General features: G+C 47.4%; 1 pseudogene; it reads right to left on the bottom strand.

The window, feature by feature from the left end:
* Positions 1-236: 236 nt before the first annotated feature.
* On the bottom strand, positions 237-20,947 carry LOC117887582 (annotated as a pseudogene).
* Between the last annotated feature and the right edge of the window lie 1,315 nt (positions 20,948-22,262).

Consider the following 22,262-nt stretch of genomic DNA (forward strand, 5'->3'; position numbering starts at 1 on the left):
GGGAATTCTATATTAGATCTTGTCATGACATACAAGGAGGAATTGATCACAGAACTAAAAATTAGTGGTAGCTTAGGCACAAGTGATCATGACTCAATCACATGTGTTACATGCAATCATCATAAGTCCCAACCAATACGGTATATATTTGATGTTTTGAAAGGACAAATTTCACAAAGCTGAAAACAATGATGAGACAAATCAGCTGCGAGGAAGAATTTAAACAGAAAAATGTAAATGGTAACCAGGAATAAGAATACTTTACTAGATGTCCAAAATTCAACAATTGGTTAAAAAGCAACAACTTGGCTTCGAGGAGAAGTGAAGACAGCTATAAAAATAAGAAAACAATATATTAACAAATGGAAGAAATGGAAAGTTAATAATAATGAACATAAATCAGAAGCTAGAAATTGTTGAAAATTGAGAAGGGAATCAGAAAGACATGCAGAACTCCATGGCCAAAAAAATTAAGGACAATAAGAAAGAGGTTTTTTTAAGTATATTAAGAACTAAGAGTCCTAACAATAGTACTAGTTCCTGACTACATGGAAATAGCAGAATTATCAATAATAATGCAGAAAAGCAGATGTATTCAATAATTTCCGTTCTGTATGTGGGAATAAAAATGAAATAGATGATGTAGTTATATCGTATGGCGGCAACACTCTTTCCATTCCAATTGTATCTTGTGCAGATATTAAACGGCAGCTACTAAAGTTAAGCAGTTTTAAATCTGCATGTCCAGATAACTTGCATCCAAGAGTTTTAAAAGAGTTAGCTGAGGAACTCTCTAGACCATTAATGTTGATTTTAAAATAACTCTTGAAACACTGAGGAAGTTCCAAAAGACTGTAAGAAACCTAATGTTGTGCTTTGAAGGTTAATGGGATGACTTAGGCAATAGTAGGACTGCCAGCCTTACAGATCCTGGGAAAATTAATGGAGTAGCTGATACGGGACTTGATTAATAAAGAATTAAAGGAGGGTAATATAATGAATCCCCATTAACATGGGTTTATAGAAGACAGATCCTGTCAAACTAGCTTGATTTATTTTTAATGAAATTACAAGTCTGGTTGATAAAGGTAATAGTACTGATTGAATATACTTAGACTTCTGTAAGACATTTGACTTGGTACTGCATGATACTTTGATTAAAAAACTAGACTAATACATGGCTCACATTAAATGGGTTTAAATCAACATGGCACACATTAATGGATTTAAAACTGATTAACTGACAGGTCGCAAAATATAATTATAAACTGGGAATCATCGAGTGGGTGTTTCTCAGGGGGTCCTGCAAAAATCATTTTTTTGTGGTATCCTTTTTAACATTTTCATCAGTAACCTAGAGGAAAACATAAAATCATCACTGATAAAGTTTGCAGGTGACACACAGATTGGGGACTGTTATAAAGTTGGGTGCCAGCAAACCATATGCATTTCAGTATGGCCAAATATAAACTAATATAATTAGGGACAAAAAATGCAGCCCTTAGTTACAGGGATGAGGGACGGTATCCTGGGAAGCAGTGATTCCGAAAAAGACTTGGGGGTCATGATAGATAATCAGCTGAACGTGAGCTGCCAATAGCCCAAAGGGCGAATGTGCTCCTTGGATGTCTAAACAGGGGAATATTGAGTAGGAGTAGAGAGGTTTTATTACCCTCCATATTTGGCAATGGTGTGACAGCTACTTGAATACTGTGTCGAGTTCTGGTGTCCACAATTCAAGAAGGTTGTTGATAAATTGGAGATGGTTCAGAGAGGATCCACAAGAATGATTAAAGCCTTGGGAAACATGCCTTATAGTGAAAGACTCCAGGACCTTGATCTATTTACTTTAGCAAAGAGAAGATTAGGAGGTGACTTGATCACAGTCTCTAAGTAAGTATCTTGGAAACAAATATTTGACAATTGGCTCTTCAGTCTAGCAGACAAAGATCTAAAGGCTGGAATTTGAAGCTGGACAAATTCAGCCTAGAAATACGGCACAAACTTTTCAACGGTGGGACAACTTACCAAGGGTTGTGGTGGATTCTCCATCAGTGGCAATTGTTAAATCAAGACTGAATGTTTTTTAAAAAAAGTTCTGCTCTGGTTCAAACAGGAATTAATTCACAGAAGGCCTATGGCCTGCACTATGCAGGAGGTCAGGCTAGGGGAACACAGTGGTCCCTTGTGGCCTTAGACTCGAACACACAGTGATTAGTGACACCCCACAACTCTCCAGGGAGGTGGGCGACTATTACTATCCCCAGGGCAGAGATGGAGGAACAGCACTACAGAGGGGGGAAGTGACTGATACGGGGTCACACAAAGAGAGTTGGCTACTGAACCGAGAAGTCCTAACTCTCACTTCCTTCACCCTGCTCTAGGCACCTGACCACACTCTCTTCTCAGAGCCAGGAGCCAAACCCAGGAGTGCTATGTCCCAAGTCCCCGGCTCTCACAGGGCAATCAAACCTCTCTGGGGAATCTCCCCCCTGGATTCCCCAATGTCCAGTGCATCTCTCTCCCCTCCTTCCCCCCAACGTCTACAGGGATGTTCAATACACCAAGACTTGCTCTGAAATCCTGTTACTTCAGAGCAGTAGCTCTCGGCTGCCTTATAACTACAGCCCCATACGGCTACTTGGTGCTGCCCTACAGAACATCCCAGCGCATCTGTCCTCAAGGCCTTAGGAGCTGCAAGGATGACTGGATGGCAACGGGAAATTTTTACCTCCCTCCTAAATTGGAACTTGCACAAATGTCTCCCCACTAATTCCATCGCCTGCTCCCCCAGACCCTGAAATGACTCATCTCCCCAATGCCCAGCATTTCCCCCTCCTCTGGCCCCACCAGCCGCCCTCACTGAAATCCAAACCATCCACCTGCCTGCTGCCCGCACTCAGCCCATCCTCAATTGCAGCAGGTTTACATTTTGCTTCAGGGGAGCACAGACCCATTGCCCCACAGGGAGAGCTCCCACTGCCTTCTATCCTGTGTGGAGTTTCTGGTGGGACATGAGGGAGACCTTTGCCTTGTAGCTTTTCCCACAGACAGAACATTTATAGGGTGTCTCTCCATTGTGCATTCTCTGGTGTCTAATAAGGTGCCATTTCTGAGCAAAACTTTTCCTGCACTCGGGGCAGTTATAGGGCCTCAGGCCAGTGTGGATTCTCCTGTGTCTAATAAAGGCCGAGCTGTGACCAAAGCTTTTCCCGCAATCGGAGCATTTATAGGGCTTCTCTCCTGTGTGGATTCTCCGATGCACAATAAGGTCAGAGCTATTACTGAAGCTTTTCTTGCAGTCGGGGCAGTTATAAGGTCTCTCTCCTGTGTGCATTCTCTGATGTGAAATAAGTTCTGAGCTTTGCTTGAAACTTTTTCCACAGACGGAACATTTATAGGGTGTCTCTCCTGTGTGGATTCTTTTATGTATAGTGAGGTCTGAGCTCCGAATGAAGCTTTTCCCGCACTCAGGACATCTAAAGGGTCTCTCTCCAGTGTGGGTTTTCTGGTGTGTAATGACATGAGCCTTCCGATTGAACCCCTTCCCGCACTCAGGGCAGTAGAAGGGCCGCTCTCCCGTGTGGATTCTCTGATGAGTGATAAGGTGTGAGCGCCGACTGAAGCTCTTCCCGCACTCAGGGCAGTTATAGAGTTTCTGTCCCGTGTGGATTCTCTGATGCTTAATGAGGTTTGAGCCATCACTGAAGGTTTTCCCACAGTCGGGGCAGTTATGGGGTTTCTCTCCCGTGTGGGTTCGTCGATGTGACAGAAGTTCTGAGCTGCGCTTGAAGCTCTTCCCACAGTCATGACACTCGTAAGGTTTTTCTCCCGTGTGGACTCTCTGATGTATAATCAGGGTACAGCTCCGACTGAAGCTTTTCCCACACTCGGGGCAGTTATAGGGTTTCTCCCCCGTGTGGTTTCTCTGATGTACAATAAGATGTGATCTCCAACTGAAGCTTTTCCCACACTCAGCACAATCATATGTTTTTTCTTTAGTGCAGATTCCTGGCTGGATCGTGTCTTTGGGAAGGTCTTTCAAAACTCCTCCACGGTGAGTGGATTTACCCCGGGTCTTCCCTCGGTGGTTTCCCAGCTGCCTCTCTGGCCTGAGCTGACTCTTGCAGGTTGCTTCCTGGAGTCCTGAGCAGGGACTGTTCCCTTCAGCTCTTCCTGATTGCATCCCATGCAGTTCCACTTGCTCGAGACCTTCCCGCTGAGAATTCTCCGCCTCCTTCTCAGTCACCATCCCACCACCTCCTGGGACAGAGGGAAAATTCAGACATGAATATCAACTTGATCTTGGATGAAAGGGAACCTCAGAAAGGAGAGTGCAAAGTGGGGAGCAAACCAAAATAACTGCTGGGAAGATTGAAAAAAGCAGGAGCTGAATGTCCCCGCCTCCAAAGCCTTTCTCCAGAAGAGAGGAGGGAACCAATTCTGCCTCCACATCCCATCCAACAACTCCGGGTGAAGGGAGCTACAGTCAGGTGTCAGGCAGGGCAGGCGGGCAGCCATGAATCACACGACACCTCGTGGGAACAATCCTGACCTGGGTGAGATGGGGCAGAACTGGGGTAGCTCGTGGGGCCTTTGTGGGAATCCCAGCTGTTGACATCAATGGCGGGTGGTTTCTGCATCCATTTAACCAATGCCTCACCTGTGTGGATGTTTTTCAGGATCTCTCTTTCCTTAGAGCCCTGGAGATCCAGGACCCATGGCTCTTCCCCCCGTTCCAGCTGGGAAATCACATCCGGTTTGGGAATGGGAAAACCTGCTCCAGGGAAAAGAAAACAGAAGAGAGAAGAATTTTACAGGTTTCAGACATGCATCCGATGAAGTGAGCTGTAACCCACGAACGCTTATGCTACAATAAATGTGTTAGTCTCTAAGGTGCCACAGGTACTCCTGTTCTTTTTAAGAATTTTACAGTTATTCTGACCCAGAGATGGGTTGGGTAGGTGTCCTTGTATAAATTCAACACATGGAAAAATGTTCCTGGAGTTCCTTTGGGATGGTCAGATGGTTCCTGGGAGACCTGCAGTTCCTCCTGCAGGAAATTCAAGGATTTCCACCCACTGGGGATTATATGACTCTGGCAAAGCACAGTTGTGCAACCTCTTACCCCTTTGTAACCCTGGTGAGACCAGAGCCCTTTCCGGGTATAGAGCCAGTCCTGGGAAGGGACGGACACACAACATCTTTCTGCGTACCAGTGTGTGCCCATATTTAAAAACACAGATAGGAGCATACCACCCATCCTCTCTCTCGGACATGCTGGGGATGGGGATGTATTAGCACCCTACTGTGTCTCCATATCTCCTCTCCCATAGGAGGGGTCATAGAGGATGCAGATGCTTCCCCATGGGTTCTGGGGACAATGGGGCTGATCCTCCTGAAATCTAAGGGACCAGGGAAGAACCCTGAGCAGAAGCCAACCCAGAATCTTCAGAGACTGCCCAGCTTCTAATAACCAAGGAGACAGGAATCCTTACCTAGAGATATCACAGTCTCATAATTCTCCTGCATGATGTCCCTGTAGAGGGCTCTCTGACTGGGGTCCAGCAGAGCCCACTCCTCCTTGGTGAAATACACAGCCACCTCCTCGAAGGTCACCGGCCCCTGAAACAGCCAGAGTCCTCTACTCAGGACTGTTCCCCCAAGCATAATCCCACCAGCTCAGTTGTGGGCAGGGCTGGAAAATCCCCCTCCCCACAGAGAGAAGGGAACTGCCCTGGGGAAGGGGAAATTTCTCAAAGCTGTCATTAAAAACACAGTTTCTGTGGTGAAACCATGATGCCCAGAGCTCCCAACTCTGGTGATTTTATCATGAGTCTCACAATATTTAGTTGGAAGTTTTGGACATTCCCATGCTCTCCTAGGAATCTCATGATTCCTGGTACAGAACTCACACATGTTTGAACCCTTGTTCAACATGGTCCCATTACTTTGGAGGGGAGGGGGCTGGAGTCAAACTACCCTGATTCAAGATGGCCACCAATTCCCTGCAGTTTTGGCATGCGGAAGAGAGAGTGAGGCTGCCCTTGGTAAAGACAGCCACCAATTCACATTGAAAACAATTAGACTTAAGCCCTGCTCTCCTCAGGCACGGCTGTGACTCTGTGGTTAGGAGACTGGACAGGAAACTATGAAGATAAATGGAAATGTGTGGGGGTCAGAAGGAGGCTGAGGGGGATTCAAGGGGATTTGTGGGGCCAGAGAGGCTGAGGAGCTGCAGGGGCATATGGGTTGCAGGTGTGAGAAACAGGAGACTGCAAAGGGAAAGATAGATGAATATAGGGTAGGTGGGGAAGAGACTGGAGACAGTGCGGGAAGACATTGGTTGGGGCAGAGTGGAGACAAAGTAATGGGAAGGGAAGGGGATGAAGAGGGCCAGAAGGACAGCTCCCCCTTCCCAGCAGTAGGGGAGGGTCAGTAGTTGGTGTCCCCCTGTGAGCAGCGGCAGGGAGGTTTAATTTTTGCACGTGTACTGTTGCAGGTGGAGTTTTGTGGCTGCAATGCAATACACAAACACTGGGGGCCAGGCAGCTTAGCCCCTGGTGGTGGGAGGGAGGAGCCCTGCCCCAACACTGAAAACCCAGAAAGCAAATAAAATTGCTGCAAAATTTATTATTTTTTTACACTAGTGTTTTTTAAGGTGAACTGGAGAGGCAAACAGGGGACTTTTGGAGGGAGTGTGAGAGGTTTCTTCTAGGTACAGTTTTACATGGCCAGCAATGGAACAGTGGTGGTGACCTGCAACAGACGTGCCACATTTTCTTTCCTGAAGGAGGTCAGATCAAACTTCCTCTGGATGAAGTGCAAGTTGGTGGCTATGCTGGAAGAAAGATTAGTGGTTTGGCAGGACAAGTACAGATACAGAGATGCTGAGGAGTTCTTGCAACCAAATTCAGGAAGCATACAGATTTAAGAATGGAACTGGCCACCACAGAACCAGGGAGAGGAGCCGTGGCAATTTGTAATCACTGAGGCAGGAGGACCAGGTGACATTCTCCACAGCTGGAGGAATTTGAGGATGGGCAAACCATGAACACCAGAGAGAAGAGGACCAGAAGGAACTCCATACAGCTAGAAGTATCCCATTGTTATCATGTTCTCAGTGTGGAAACTGCAATATCTAGTTAACCAAACAGAATGGAGACCTGTACAGGACATACCTGAGGATGCCTGCCCAACCCACAAGACAATCAAGCATGCCTACAAAGAGATCTCCACCCATGCATGGAAGGCAGACGATCCTTGTTGGGGATTCTGTGCTAAAAAGAATGGAAAGAACATTCTGCCAGGGACAGGCAGACAACAGGACGGAGCCCAGACATGAGAAGTCATTCTGAGATTGGATAGCGCTTCAGTGGGCAAAGATCCAGTGGTGATGGTCCGTATCAAGATTAATAACACTGTGTCATGGGGCAACTTCAGAGAAATTGGAAGGGTGCTAAAGGAAAGGAACGTGAAAGTGATAGTCTCAGATGCTTCTTGTCCTGGGAGTGAAGGAAGGCAAAAGGTTCTGGAAGTGAACCACCGGCTAGGTAAGTAGTGGAGGGTTTGGGTTTTATGAAATATTGGACCATCTTCTAGGGGGAAGAGAGGGCTGTACAGGTTGGATGGCCTCCATATCTGTTGAAGGGAAACCAATCTGCTAGGGGAAAAGCTGGCTAGAGTAGTCAAGAGGACATTAAACTAATAACAAAAGGAGGGAACAAATGAGTACTCAGACCAAATGATCAAGATGTTGAGAACAAAATTATTCAAGGCACCAAGAGACACAAAGAGAAGAAATTCTTTAATTGTCTACACATTAGAAGCCTGGGTAAAAAACGAAAGAAATTGGAATTGCTTGTTAATGAGAAAAAATTCAACCTACTTGTTATTACTGAAACTTGGTGGGAAGATCGGCATGATTGGAATGTTAAAAAAAATTAAATAATATAGTCTCATCATATGATGATAACTCCTTCCATTTCACTAGTATATCTGGAAGCTACTAATGTTAAACACTTTTAAATCAGCAGATCCAGCGAACTTGCATCCAAGAGTTTTAAAAGAGCTGGCTAAGGAGTAGCTGAAGAGTAGTTAATGTTGATTTTCAATAAATCTGGGAATACTGAGGAAATTCCAAAAGACTGGAGGAAAGCTAATGTTGTGCCAATTTTTAAAAAGGGTAAACAGGGTGACCTGAGTAATTATAGGCCTGTCAGCATGACATCAATCCTGGACAAGAGAATGGAGAAGCTGATGTGGGAATCAATTACTAAAGAATTAAAGGAAGGTAATGTAATTAAAGTAAATCAAGATGAATTTTTGGAAGACTAACTTTGTACCTTTTTTGAGATGACAAGTTTAGCTGATAAAGGTAATAGTTCTGATCATACTTAGCATTTTGAAAGGTGTTTGGTACTGCACAACATTATGATTAAAAAACTAAAATAATATTAAATTAAAATGGCAGAAACTAAATAGATTAAAAACTGGCGGGTCTCAAACTGTAACTGTAACCAGGGAATCGTCATCAAGTGGGTGTGTATCCAGTGGGGTCCCACAGGAATTGGTTTATGGCCCTATTGTTATTTAACATTTTTATCAGTCACCTGGAAGAAAACACAAACTCATCACTGATAAAGTTTGCAGATGACACAAAGATTGGAGATGTGGTAAATAATTAAGAGGACAGATCACCCTTATAGAGCGATCTGGATCATTTAGTAAGTTGGGTGTCAGTAAAGAATTTGCATTTCAATATGGCCAAATATAAACTCATACAATTAGGAAGAAAGAATGCAGGCCAGAGACACAGAATGGGGGCCTCTATCCTGGGAAGCAGTGAATAAGACTTGCGGGTTATGGTGGATAATCAGCTGAATATGAGCTCCCAGAATGATGGTACGGCCAAAAGGGCTAATGTAAACCTAGGATGAATAAACATGGGAATGTCGAGTAGGAGTAGAAAGGTTATACTAGTTCTGCGACAGCTACTTGAATACTGTGGCCAGTTCTGGTACCCACAATTCAAGAAGGGTGTTGAAAAATTGGAAAGGATTCAGAGAGGAGCCACAAGAATGATTAAAACTTTGGAAAACATGCCTTGTAGTGAAAGACTCCAGGAGCGCAGTCTATTTACCTTAACAAAGAGAAGGTTAAGGGGTGACAATCACAATTTATAAGTATCTACACAGTGAACAGAAATTTGATAATGGGCTCTTTAATCTAGCAGATAAATATATAATGATACAATGGCTGGAAGCTGAACGAGGACAAATTCAGACTCAAAATAAGGCACAAAGTTTTTAACAGTGAGGGTGATTAACTGCTGGAAAAACTTATCATGGATTTTCCATTAGTGGCATTTTTTCCAATTCAGTTTGGATGTTTTTTGAAAAGATATGCTCTAGTTCAAACAGGAACTAATTCAGGGGAGTCCTAAATCCTGTGTTATACAGGACATCAGACTAACTGATCACAATGGTCCATTCTGAGTTCCTATGAATCTATGCCCATCTCCTGACTTTCCGGAGTGACTCACGGCTTCTGAAATCTGTATTCTGGTTGTAGGCTTTGGATATCAACATTTTTAGGCACTTGCTTTCTCAAGTATAGTAATTTACACTGGGCCTGTCCCACAAATTCAGGGCCCACATTAAAGATGGTGTAGTTTATAAGAGTAGGTTAGTATCTCTTTAAATAATTTGTGAGCTCTCTAGTAGCGCTCACTGGGTGCTAATTTTAGAAACTTCAAGAAATCAGTGTAGCAGTGTGTGTAGTTAGGCCTTGAGTGTCGGTGGGTATTTAGTAAATATGGCTATTTGAAACCCAACTCTGCCTGTGTGCTTTCTCCAAGTTATTTGTGTTGTTTGAAGAGCAAAAGACCCAACTGGCAACGGGGATGGGATCTGAATCCAGAAACACAGTGGAATAGACTGTGACTGCAGATGCCCAGTGGAAATGGAACTCAAAGGAAACTGCTGCCTGTAGCCAGTGGGACTGTCAGTAAACTGCTCATTGAGTGGGGACAAATAAAGGGTTACAAAAAAATAATCTCTGGCTGGCTGGGGAAAACGGACGTGTTTGATAGCTCAGCAGAGGGCTCATCCTCTGGAGAGCTGGAACAGTATTTAATTACTAACAGTGTCAACAGTGCAGGGGTGTGCGCAATGGGGCGCAAGCAGGGGCACGGGCCCCCCCAATCACTGTGGGTACAGAACTCCTCCAGGGCCAGGGCAGGAAGAGTGAGCTCCTCTGGCCATAGGGTGGGGCGGGAAACGACAGCTCCTCCGGCTCTGGGGCGAGATCCAACTCTTCCAGCTGCCTGGGAAGAGTGAGCTCCTCCGGCCCCAAGGCTGTGGCTGGGAGCCCCAGGTCCTCCAACACTGGGGCTACAAAGGGGAGAGCCAGCTCCTCCGGCCATGGGGGGCAGGCACAGAAAGTGCCCCTCCAAAAGCGGCCAAAATTTATTCCTGTGCACACCCCTGCAACAGTGAGACAAAGGTGGTGGGTTTATTGACTATAATAAGGGGCCCACAGAGTCTATTGGCCTTAAGCAAGGGTTGGGGAGTTCGGGGAGGGAAGAGAAGGAATAGGGCGGCTGTCACAAGGTGGACTGGGCCCTTTAAGAAAGAACAGGTCCAGCCCGCCTGTGCCTCATTAACAGTCTCACAATGGGGCATGATAGAGGGCTCTAGAAAGAGCCAGAGGAGAGGAGGAAACAGGAAGAGGAAGCTGTGACAAAGAGTGAGAAAGGCTCCTGCAAGGAAGACCTTGGGAGTTTGGGGACAATATGTCAGGGAATTGACTGTGTGCAGTTTAAGGCTGGAGGGGTGTAAAGGAAGACATTTTGGGGTTTATTTTGAACTTTTTGCTAATAAAACAGACCCTAAGGAGGGGTATTATTGAACAGAGAGAAGTCTTTTTGAGTTTATGGAGGAACCACGAGGGCAACTGAGTCAGGACACTTGCAGCGCAACCTCAGTCCATGACGGGGTGCTCAGGAGGTGGCTGGTCCTGTTACAGTGGCACATAGCTCTCCTGGCATAGGGGGAATGCAAGAATGGGGGACACGATATGTGGAAAGAGGGGAATTGGGGAGGACATGGGAGGAAGAATCAGGGATTCTGGCATGGGGAAGGGGGGACGCGCAGACCCTTTGCATGAGGGAGTGGGTGGGGGGTTGCAGGGAGCCCCTCAAATAGGGATGGGAGGATGGCACACCTGTGGGGGCCAAGGGGAATGAAAAGATGCCAGGAGCCCCTGATGTGTACAATAAGTTTGGCCTACAGAAGCAACAAAGTGTGCAGTCTTCTAGTAATAGTAGTATTGATAGTAACATATTGCTAAGTTATTTTTTTAAATGCTCTCCTTCATCAAAGAGGCAGGAGTAGCCAGTGTGTAGGAAGTGGGTAATATCCCTTCAAACAGTTTGTGAGCCCTCTAGTGGCCCTCACTGTGTTTCTTAGGAGCTGCCAGAAACCAGACCAAGTAAATGTATATAGGTGGCTAGGCCTTGCACTTAGAATCACAGAATATCAGGTTTGGAAGGGACCTCAGGAGGTCATCTAGTCCAACCTCCTGCTCAAAGCAGGACCAATTCCCAACTAAATCATCCCAGCCAGGGCTTTGTCAAGCCTAACCTTAAAAACCTCTAAGGAAGGAGATTCCACCACCTCCCTAGGTAACCCATTCCAGTGCTTCACCACCCTCCTAGTGAAAAAGTTTTTCCTAATATCCAATCTAAACCTCCCCCACTGCAACTTGAGACCATTACTCCTTGTTCTGTCTTCTGGTACCACTGAAAACAGTCTAGATTCATCCTTTTTGGAACCCCCTTTCAGGTAGTTGAAAGCAGCTATCAAATCCCCCCTCACTCTTCTCTTCTGCAGACTAAACAATCCCAGTTCCCTCAGCCTCTCCTCATAAGTCATGTGTTCCAGCCCCCTAATCATTTTTGTTGCCCTCCGCTGGAGTCTTTCCAATTTTTCCACATCCTTCTTGTAGTGTGGGGCCCAGAACTGGACACAGTACTCCAGATGGGGCCTCACCAATGTCGAATAGAGGGGAATGATCACGTCCCCCGATCTGCTGGCAATGCCCCTACTTATACAGCCCAAAATGCCGTTAGCCTTCTTGACAACAAGAGCACACTGTTGACTCATATCCAGCTTCTCATCCACTGTAACCTCTAGGTCCTTTTCTGCAGAACTGCTGCCTAGCCATTCGGTCCCCAGTCTGTAGCAGTGCATAGGATTCTTCCGTCCTAAGTGGAGGACTCCGCACTTGTCCTTGTTGAACCTCATCAGGTTTCTTTTGGCCCAATCCTCTAATTTGTCTAGGTTCCTCTGTATCCTATCCCTCCCCTCCACCATGTCTACCATGCCTCCCAGTTTAGTATCATCTGCAAACTTGCAGTGTATAGTTAGAAAAACCCAACTATGCCCCCTGGGGTTTCTCTATATTGTGTGTTGTATAAAGAGCAAACTATGCAACAGAAGGTTTTTCATTTCCAGTTTTTCCCTCTGTCTGTATTTACTGTCCCTCCTCCATATGCAGGCCAACCCCACCACCTCCCTGAAAATCACTTACCTGCACTGGCTCCATTACAGTCCATTCCCTTCCCTGTCCCCTGGGAGGATGGGACAACCTGGAGCAAGATGTGGATATTATTCTGCAGCCTGTCAAGGCGAGAAGGGCGATGGGGCAGGCTATAGAAGAGGTTTTAGTCCATTTCACACCGATTTCCCCAGGCTCTTTCTCTGCAGAAAGATACTTTAAATTTAGACTCTTTATGGCAGCATAGCCCAGCCCAGCCCCACCCATTAGGACTAAACCCACTGAAACATGTTTAAACCCTCCAGTAACACAGTCTTTAAGCCAAACACAAGAAAAGACCAGAATCAAAGAAGACGCTCTGGGGGATCCCCCCTGACACTGTCCCCAGGGCAGCGCATCCCCCCAGCAGCGCGGGGACCAGGCAGAGGCAGGAACTGGCTTTTCTTCTCCCAGCTCCTCACCTTGTCCCAGGAAAGTCAATCTGCCCCGGGGTGCTGCAGGGAATGGGGCTGGACAGGGCTGGGAGCCGGGACCTCCCTCCCCACTGATTGCTCCTGCTGCCCCTGCCAGTCACTGCCCCGTCTCCCTCCTGCCCCCTCTCCCCTCCCCTCGGGCTGGGAGACTCGGTCCCTGGCCCGGCCCGGGGCGTTCGCTCTCCCGGAGCTGGCTCGGCTCCTGCAGGCGCTCAAAGGAGCAGAGCATGGGGGTCAGGGAGGGCAGCAGCTCTGGGACTCGCAACTCCCCCCCCAGCAGAGCTGGTGCGAGAAGGGGCCGTTGGTGTAGAGTCACTTTCCTGCCCCGCCCCAGCCCTTTCCCCCGGGTCTCTCCTCTCACCTGCAGGCTCCGGCTCAGGGGCTGGTGTCGGCAGAGCCCGGGGCTGCCCCAGTCACCGCAGAAAGTCCCCACCAGGAGGAACGGATGCAAAGGGAGGTCAGTGCAGGTCTCTCCCCGCACACACCCCGCTGGGGAGCAGCAGCGGCTCAGCCCGGGCTCCCGGCTCACAATGGAGGCAGCAGCTTCTTCCAGCCGCCTTGATCACTGATCACGCAAATGCAGGAACTGTGCGGTCCCTGGCTCTCTGTGACTATCATTAACGCCTCCTACCTACCTTGAACTCTCCCCCTTCCCTCCCCGCAGCGCCGGATACAACAGTTCTCAGCTGCTGCTCCCAGCCCTGCTTCCTGTGCCCCCTGGATAACAACCCGGGCTGCAGCCCTCCCTGGGACGGACTGTATCGAAAGCCCAGAGTCTGTCGGCAGGGCCAGAGCCTGGGGGAATCAGGGTGTGAAATGGGCAAATCTCCTCTTGAGACCTCCCCAATCGCTCTCCTCGGCTGAAGCATGAGGACAAGTGTTTTGCTTCAGATTATTTCTGTTGGGGGAGGGAGGAGGAGATTTGGTACTTTGCTGTTACCCAGCTGCCTGAACTAGCCAGACATGCTCAGTAACTTGGGCTGAAGAAGCCTCTGCCCTCCCTTGCCATCAGGACCTGCTCCCTGGTATAAAAAGGGGCTAAAGCAATGGCTCTCAACCTTTCCAGACTACTGTCCCCCTTTCAGGAGTCTTGATTTGTTTTGTGTACCCCCAAGTTTCACCTCTTTTAAAAATGACTTGCTCACAAAATCAGATGTAAAAATACATAAGTGTCATAGGACAGATTTACTGAAAAAGTGCTGACTTTCTCGTTTTTAGCCTATAATTATAAAATAAACCGATGGGAATATAAATATTGTACTTACAGTTCAGTGTATAGCAGGGGTTCTCAAACTTCATTGCACCACGACACCCTTCTGACAACACAAACTACTACATGGCCCCTGGAGGGGGGACCACAGCTGGAGCCCATGCGAGCCCCATCTGTGTGTGTGTGTGTGTAGGGGGTGGGGGGAACACAAGCCCCACCGACCTGGGGTGCAGGAGCCAAAGTTCAAGGGCTTCAGCCCCCGGTGGGGGGCTTGTAACCTGAGCCCTACCACCCAGGGCTGCAGCCCTCTGGGTTTGACTTCAGCCTTGGGCCGGTGGGGCTTGGGCTTCCCCTTCAGCCCCGGGTCCCAGCAAGTCTAACACCAGCTCTGGTGCCCCCATTAAAAAGGGGTCATGACCCACTTTGGGGTCCTGACTCACAGTTTGAGAAGTCCTGGCATATAGTATATAGAGCAATATAAACAAGTCATTGTCTGTATGAAATTTGAGTTTGTATTGACATCACTAGTGCTTTTTATGTAGCCTGCTGTAAAACTAGGCAAATATCTAGAGTAGATGATATAACTGTTGGAAGACCTCTGAGTACCCCTGGTTGAGAACCACTGGGCTAAAGGATTTGAGGGGGCAAATCAGATGAGAGGGATGGGCAGAACTTGTGCAGGGGCCACAGTGTGTTGAGAGGAGGATGACACTGGTGAGGAAAAGGAAGGAGAGGGGCATTTTGGCAAAATCAGGAACATCGAGCGGGAGCTGGGGATCAGAACTGGGGAGATGTGCTGCTACACAGTGGCAGAGGGGATAAAAGTTACCACAGAGGGAGTGATTCATCTGCGGGGGTTGCCAGAAGAGGGTGTGGATGGCAGAGAGGCTGGTGGTCCTTGCTGGGAGGTTCATCTCAGCATCTCCTATCCAGGGCTGCGACATTAAAGGCACAGAGCAGCCCAATGCACAGCTACAGTGGCTCTACTCTGTCTGAAATGATGTATTGGGCTGCCAGAGGAAACTTGATTCGGTATTCAACCCCTTCGGGCTTGTCTACACTGGAAATTGTTGCCAGTTATAAGGGTGTAGTAATACCAGGAAGCCCCCCCATGTGGAAATGCCTATTCTGGTATAATAGTGGCTTCCCCCCCCCCCAATTTAGTTAAACCCCTTCCCAAGCGACATCAGCTAAACCAAAAAATCCCACTGCTGTACCAGACTGGCAGTGTCCATATAGGGATTCATACCAATATGACAAGATCTGCTTAAACTCGAACCTTAGCTTACACCAGTATAACATGCCTGTGTAGACGAGCCATTAGTGCTTTTTCACGCTGGGGGTGTGTGGGGGGTGAAGGGCAGAAGGCTGGGTGTGTGTTGGGGTGTGAGGGGTTCAGGGCAGAGGGATGGGTCTGTGGGGGTGCAGGGCAGAAGGCTGGGTGTGTGTTGGGGTGGGGGGGTTCAGGGCAGAGGGCTGGCGGGTGTGGGGGGTGCAGGGCAGAAGGCTGGGGTGCTCGGCTCGTGGGGGTGCTCCCAGCCCCCTGCCCTGAGCGGCTCAGGGCAGGGGGCTGGAAGGGATATGCCCTGTTCCACCCCCTTCCCCCAGGCTCCATCCCTACCTCTCTCTGCATCCTCTACGGAGCTGTGTGCACGCTGCTGCTCTTTCCCCTCCCCCTTGCTAGGGCCATCAGCTGATTGGTGCAGGGACGGAGAGGAGGAGGGGCCGGAAAGCAACATGCTGGGGGAAGAAGCGGGGGAGTGGGGAAGCTTGGCTGCCACAGAACCAAGCTTCTGCCTCCTGCCCCCGCAGGGGAGAGCGGTGGGCAGGGGGGCTAAGTGGGGCTGGGGGCTGGGGCCGCGGCAGGGAGCTACGTGCCACTCAAAATTGGCTCGCGTGCCTTAGGTTGCCGACCCCTGATCTAAGAGAACATGCCATAACTGTGCAGTGCTCCACAGATCTGAATTCTGGTATTTATCTGCATTCACTCCCACTGCCTTCACTGTGTTAGGGGTAGCTGTGGAGGGATTAGAATGGCTTGGCAAAGCTGTTTCTGTGATATGAGGAGAGGAGGGACATCTGAACTTGAAGAATCAATTGTCTTTCAGCAGTGAATTTTGCAGGTTGTGACAGCAAAAGTGCATAAGGTGTGACTTTGGCGTGGGGATTGTCATGCGGTCTGGTGGCACATATGACTGATCTCCTGGGTTTAGTGAGGGGTAAGTGAAGGCCATGTCTCAGATGGAATCCTCAGGGCAAGGGTGAAGTGGAATTAACATTTAGCAAGTCTGGAGTGATTTGATTAGCGTAGACTGGGGTGGTTTGTTTGGAGGGGAAAGTGGATCATTGCGAGGTTTCTCCTTCTTCCTCTCCCTCCATCTGGCAGCTGTTTTCCCTTCAAACCCAGAAGTTCTCGCCATGTTCAGTTTGGGAATTGGAAAACCGGTTGTGAGAAAACAGGTGAGATGAGGGTTTTAGAGTTGTCCTGAGACAGAGCTGTTGCCAGATGGGCTGGGTGGGTGGGTCCTTGTATAAATGAAACAGATGGGGAGCTCAGGTGGTTCCTGGTGTGACATTGGCAAACCAGGTGCCACTTTATGCCAAGGCCACTATGCCTCACTTAGATACTGAAAAACAACCAGAATCAGTCTGGTTCATCTGTGTGTTAGTACTGGTCAAATAGGTGGTAGAGTTATAAAAATGTGCTTAGTGTTTAGACTTTTTTGAATGCTTGTAAGTGCTGCATACCTTAATCTCACGTATAACATCTGCATCCCATATTGTAAGGTAATAGTAGAGCATTTGCATTGTGCATTGTGAGCCTCTGTAATTGCGTAAACCACCACACAAGAGAGAAATATTAACTAGCGTGACATACTAGTATCCAACAAGGGTTATGTCCAGCCCGACAAAGCAAGTCCATTGACACCAGACAAACTAGGAGACATGATGCGAGTGAATTCCTCCCAACAGTTGAACTTGCAACTCAGAGCAGAAGGGGGGAGGGAATAAAAAGCCTTAACAAGGAGGAACTGTATCTTCATGCTGCTTGGATTCGGAGGGGCAAGGATTACTGAGCATACACTAAAGATACCCCGTAAAGATACTCTGTTTCCCTGCAGCTCAGATGATGGCCCAGGGCTGCTTCAAACACCCGCACTGCGATATCTGGGCTGACAATTTCAGACAGCAACAAACACGTGGGGGTGTTTTGTCTGGTGGCTGCAATTGGTCCAGGGCAGGGGTTGTGATCAGAGCCCTGATGTTGGGGTTCAATGGCCCCAGGTACAGCACAGAGCAATGGAGCTGGGGTCTGGGACTGAGAATGGGACAACAGAGTATAGGGGAGAGGGGGTTTATCCCCCTGGACAGAGATGCAGTTACCACAGTAGGGAGACAGTGCCACAGAAACCACCAGGAAACTGGGAGCGGCATCCAGGAACCCAGTGGGAAGTGAATGGCTGAGATGGAGTCCGGGCAGGATGAGGGCCCTGCAGCTGCTCTGTGTCCAAGGGGAAATGTCACGATTCTGCCTGAGTCACTTGATTCCTCAGTGAGCTGGGTATGGAGCAGAGAGAGAGGACAGACATTGGAGATGCTGCCGGGCAGAAGGAAATGGCTGCTCCCCATGGGCAGTGTCCATGTATCCAGCCTCCCAGGGACCAGCTGCTCTAGCTCTGAGCGACCAATTAAATTCCTAGGCTATGGGAAGTGAAGACCCAGAGACTGAGCCCAGAGGCACTTAGAGCTGCAAGAGCAAAGACATGGAGGTGCCAGATATCCCTTTTAAAGCAGGATGGGCAGACACATCAGTGAAAGGGGCTGGATAGGGGGAGTGAGAGATTCCTGCTGACGGGGAGTGAATAAGAACGGCCATACAGAGTCAGACCTATGGTCCATCTAGCCCATGGTCCTGTCTTCTGACATTGGCGAATGCTTCCTGCTTCAGAGGGAATAAACAACAGGGCAATTTTTGAGTGATCCATCCCGTCATCCAACCCCAGAGCTTCTGGCAGTGAGATGCTTAGGGACACCCAGAGCATGGGGGTTCCATCCGTAAACATCTTGGCAAATAGCCATTGATAGACCTATCCTCCATGAGCTTATCTAATTTTTTTTTGAAGTTATACTTTTGTTCTTCACAACATCACCAGGCAATGAGTTCCACAGGCTTATTGTGTGTTGTATGAAGAAATACTTCCTTTTGTTAGTTTTTACCTGCTGCCTATTAATTTCATTGGGTGACACCTGGCTCTTGTGTTATATGAAGGGGTAAATAACACTTCCTTATTTACTTTCTCCACTCCATTCATGATGTTACAGACCTCTATCATAACCCCCACTTAGTTGTCTCTTATCCAACCTGAACAGTCCCAGTCTTTTTCACCGCTCCTCATATGAAGCTGTTCCATTCCTCTAATCATGTCTGTTACCCTAGTCTGTACCTTTTCCATTTGTAACATATCTTTTTTGAGATGGGGAGACCAGAACTGTAAGCCATATTCAAGGAGTGTATGCATACCCTGGATTTATAGAGTTGCATTATGAGATTTTCTGTCTTGTTATCTATCCCTTTCCTAATGATTCTCAACATTCTGGTAGCCTTTTTGACTTTTTGCACACTGAGTGGATGTTTTCAGAGACCTATCCACAATGACGCCAAGATCTCGTTCTTGAGTGGTAACAGCTCATTTAGTTGGGATTATGTTTTCCAATGTGCATTACTTTGGATTTATCAACACTGAATTCATGAGGGGGAATTTACTCAATCTGGGGTACTTTGTCCCGTATCCGTACAGCTCAAGAACAGACGAAATGTTTGAGATTCCCTGGAAGACGATGGATTTGCAACAAACATTTTATTAGGAATTTATTTGGAAAAAACAGAAACCAATCAAAGTAAAAACTTCAATGAGGAATAAAGATGAATCTGAAATCTGATTTTCCAGAAACAAGAAACCCTCCCCATGGCCACCATCCTGAAACAAGGAGAAAAATTCCTCACAGGGTAGTGATTTCAGGAAAAATCCCATGTGTGCTGTCAGCTGAGCCCCACTTTGCTTCAAGAGGACACAGACCGATTGTCCCTGAGGGAGAGCTCAAATGAAGCACATTTACACTTTGCTTCAAGAGGACACAGACCACAGGGAGAGCTCCCAACACCTTCTACCTTGTGTGCAGTTTCTGGTGGGATATTAGGGAGACCTTTGCCTTGTAGCTTTTCCCACAGACAGAACATGTATATGGTTTATTTCCGGTGTGCATTCTCTGATGGACAATAAGGGCTGAGCTCTGGGTAAAGTTCTTTCCGCATTCAGAGCAGTTAAAGGGTTTCTGTCCTGTGTGAATTCTCTGATGTCTAATAAGTTGCGATCTCTGACAGAAACTTTCCCCACATTCGGAGCACTTAAAGGGTTTCTCTCCCATGTGGATTCTCTGATGCAAAATTAGTTCTGAGTTGCGCTTGCAGCTTTTCCCACACTCGGGGCAGTTATAGGGTCTTGCTGTTGTGTGGATTTTCTGATGTATGGTGAGGTTTGATCTCTGGCTGAAGCTCTTTCCACAGGCAAAACATTTATAAGGTCTCTCTGCCATGTGAATTCGTCTATGTGAAATAAGGTCCGAGCTCTGCCTGAAGCTTTGCCCACAGTTGGCACATTTATAAGATGCCTCTCCCGTGTGGATTCTCTGGTGTGAAATCAGGTTTGAGCTCAGAGCAAAGCTTTTCCCACAGAAAGAACATTTATAGGGTGTCTCTCCTGTGTGGAGTCTCCGATGTGAAATCAGGTACAAAAAATTAGAAAAATGTTTCCCACACTCCAGGCACATATAGAGTCTCTCTCCCGTGTGGACTCTCTGGTGTTTAAGGAGGTTTGAACTCTGGGTGAAGCCTTTCCCACAGTTGGGGCATTTATAGGGTCTCTCTGCCACATGGGTTCTCTGATGTACACTAAGGTCTGATCTCTGCTTGAAGCTTTACCCGCACTCAGGACAGCTATAGGGTGCCTCTCCCGTGTGGATTCTCTGGTGGACAATAAGGTACGCTTTCTGATGGAAGGTTTTCCCGCAGTCGAGGCATATATAGGGTCTTTCCCACACTCAAGACAGTTATGGGGTTTCTCTCCCATATGGATTGTGTGATGTGAAATAAGGACTGAGCTCTGCCTGAAGCTCTTTCCACGGTCTGGGCATTTATATGGTCTCTCCCCTGTGTGAATTCTCTGGTGTGAAACAAGGTCTGAACTGTGCTTGAAACTTTTCTCACAGTCAAGGCATTTATAAGGTCTCTCTCCTGTATGGATTCTCTGATGTACAATAAGGTGTGATATCTGACTGAAGCACTTCCCACAGCTGGGGCAGTTATAGGGTTTTTCACCAGTGTGGACTCTTTGATGTCTAACAAGGTTGGATTTCCGGTTGAAACTTCTCGCACACTCAGCACAGTCATATGGTTCCTCTTTACTGAAGACTCTTGGCTGGATTGTGGTTTCCTTAAGGTCCTTCAGACCTCCCACTTGGTAAGTGGATTTACCCAGTTTCATCTCTGGGTTGTTTCCTTGCTGTCTCTCACAGGCTTCTCTCTGCTCAGGACTCTGGGAAACGTCCTCTTCCATTTTTCCTGATAGATTTCCGTGTTGTTCCACTTGCTCAGGAACTTCCTGCTGAGGAGTCTCCTCTTCGCTCTTACCCACCATCCCATCACCTGCTGGGACAGAGAGATAATCCAGACAGGATAATCCAGACCGCGCCGCTTCATTCTTCGGCAGCAATTCGGCGGCGAGTCCTTCCCTCCGAGAAGGAGTGAGGGACCCGCCAACGAATTGCAGCCGAAGACCCGGACGTGCCACCCCTCTCCATTGGCCACCCCAAGCACCTGCTTCCTTTGCTGGTGCCTGGAGCCGGCCCAGTTCCTGACCACTATAAATGACCAACCGAAGCCACAAAAAATGATTATAATCATTATTCAATGACAAAACAAACAAAATAACCTTTAATAAATTCAGTGAGAACCAAACCTCCAAAAACCCAGGAAATACAGAGTTAATATATTTCAAACTCAAACTTTTGAAAAACCAGGAAATTGTACTGGCATGGCAGTGCCACTATAGTGAGAGTTGAATCACGACTTCTGTTAAAAGGTTGACTTTTCTAAGTCCTCTAAAATTGACATCCTTTGTCAGACTCCTTTAAAATTTGGTGCAGGGTTTTGGGTGCAGTTAGTGACCCAAACTTGGGTCATTTGAGCTAGAGGTGCAAGAGATATAAGGCCTGAGAAAAAGAGCCATTTTTTAAAAGAGTTTCTACATTTATTTATTTATCTTTTTGCATAGGGCTAGAGATCAAACTATTGAAGTGATGCAGGGCAGAATGATCTCAATCTGTTGAGTTTTACCCAAAATAGTGCATGGCACCCCCTAAATCTTTGGGGGATGCAGACTGAGAATGTTAATTAAGAAAATGTGCATTTTTTACAGTACGCATGCACCAATACAGAAAAACAGCGGGTTTCCATTCCTGCCATTTTATAGGCTTTAAAGCTCAACTCTTGTAAGTGCTCTAAAAACTGAATGGTTACTCAGATCACTTTGCATTTTGTGTGCCTCTTTGGGATGTTGGGTAGCGTTACTGACCCAAATTTGGGGTCTTTTGAGGGGTTCTCGAGTTACAGGGCCCCTCAAAAATGTCCTTCTGCTGTCTTGTAATGTTGAACTGAGAGGTACTAGTGACTGGATGAATCACAGACCTCGCTGAGACTGATGGCTATGAATTCACCCTTCAATTAGTATAACTAAGGATAAGTTAATCATAAGCCCCCACCTAAGACAAAATAAGTTTTGGACTGAGTGGCCAGAGGTTGCTACAATTTGTGAATCATGGGTGACAATTTCATTTTGGGGAGAATGTAATCAAAATCTTTGGGCGTTGGGAGAAACATACATGGGACTGCCTCCTGGGAGGGAAGAGATACCAGGGGGCAGAGGAGTGGGGGCATAAGGGAAGAGGGGTATAAATGGGAT

Source organism: Trachemys scripta, chromosome 14 (assembly GCF_013100865.1).
Source record: "Trachemys scripta elegans isolate TJP31775 chromosome 14, CAS_Tse_1.0, whole genome shotgun sequence".
In the NCBI taxonomy this organism is placed as follows: Eukaryota; Metazoa; Chordata; order Testudines; family Emydidae; genus Trachemys; species Trachemys scripta.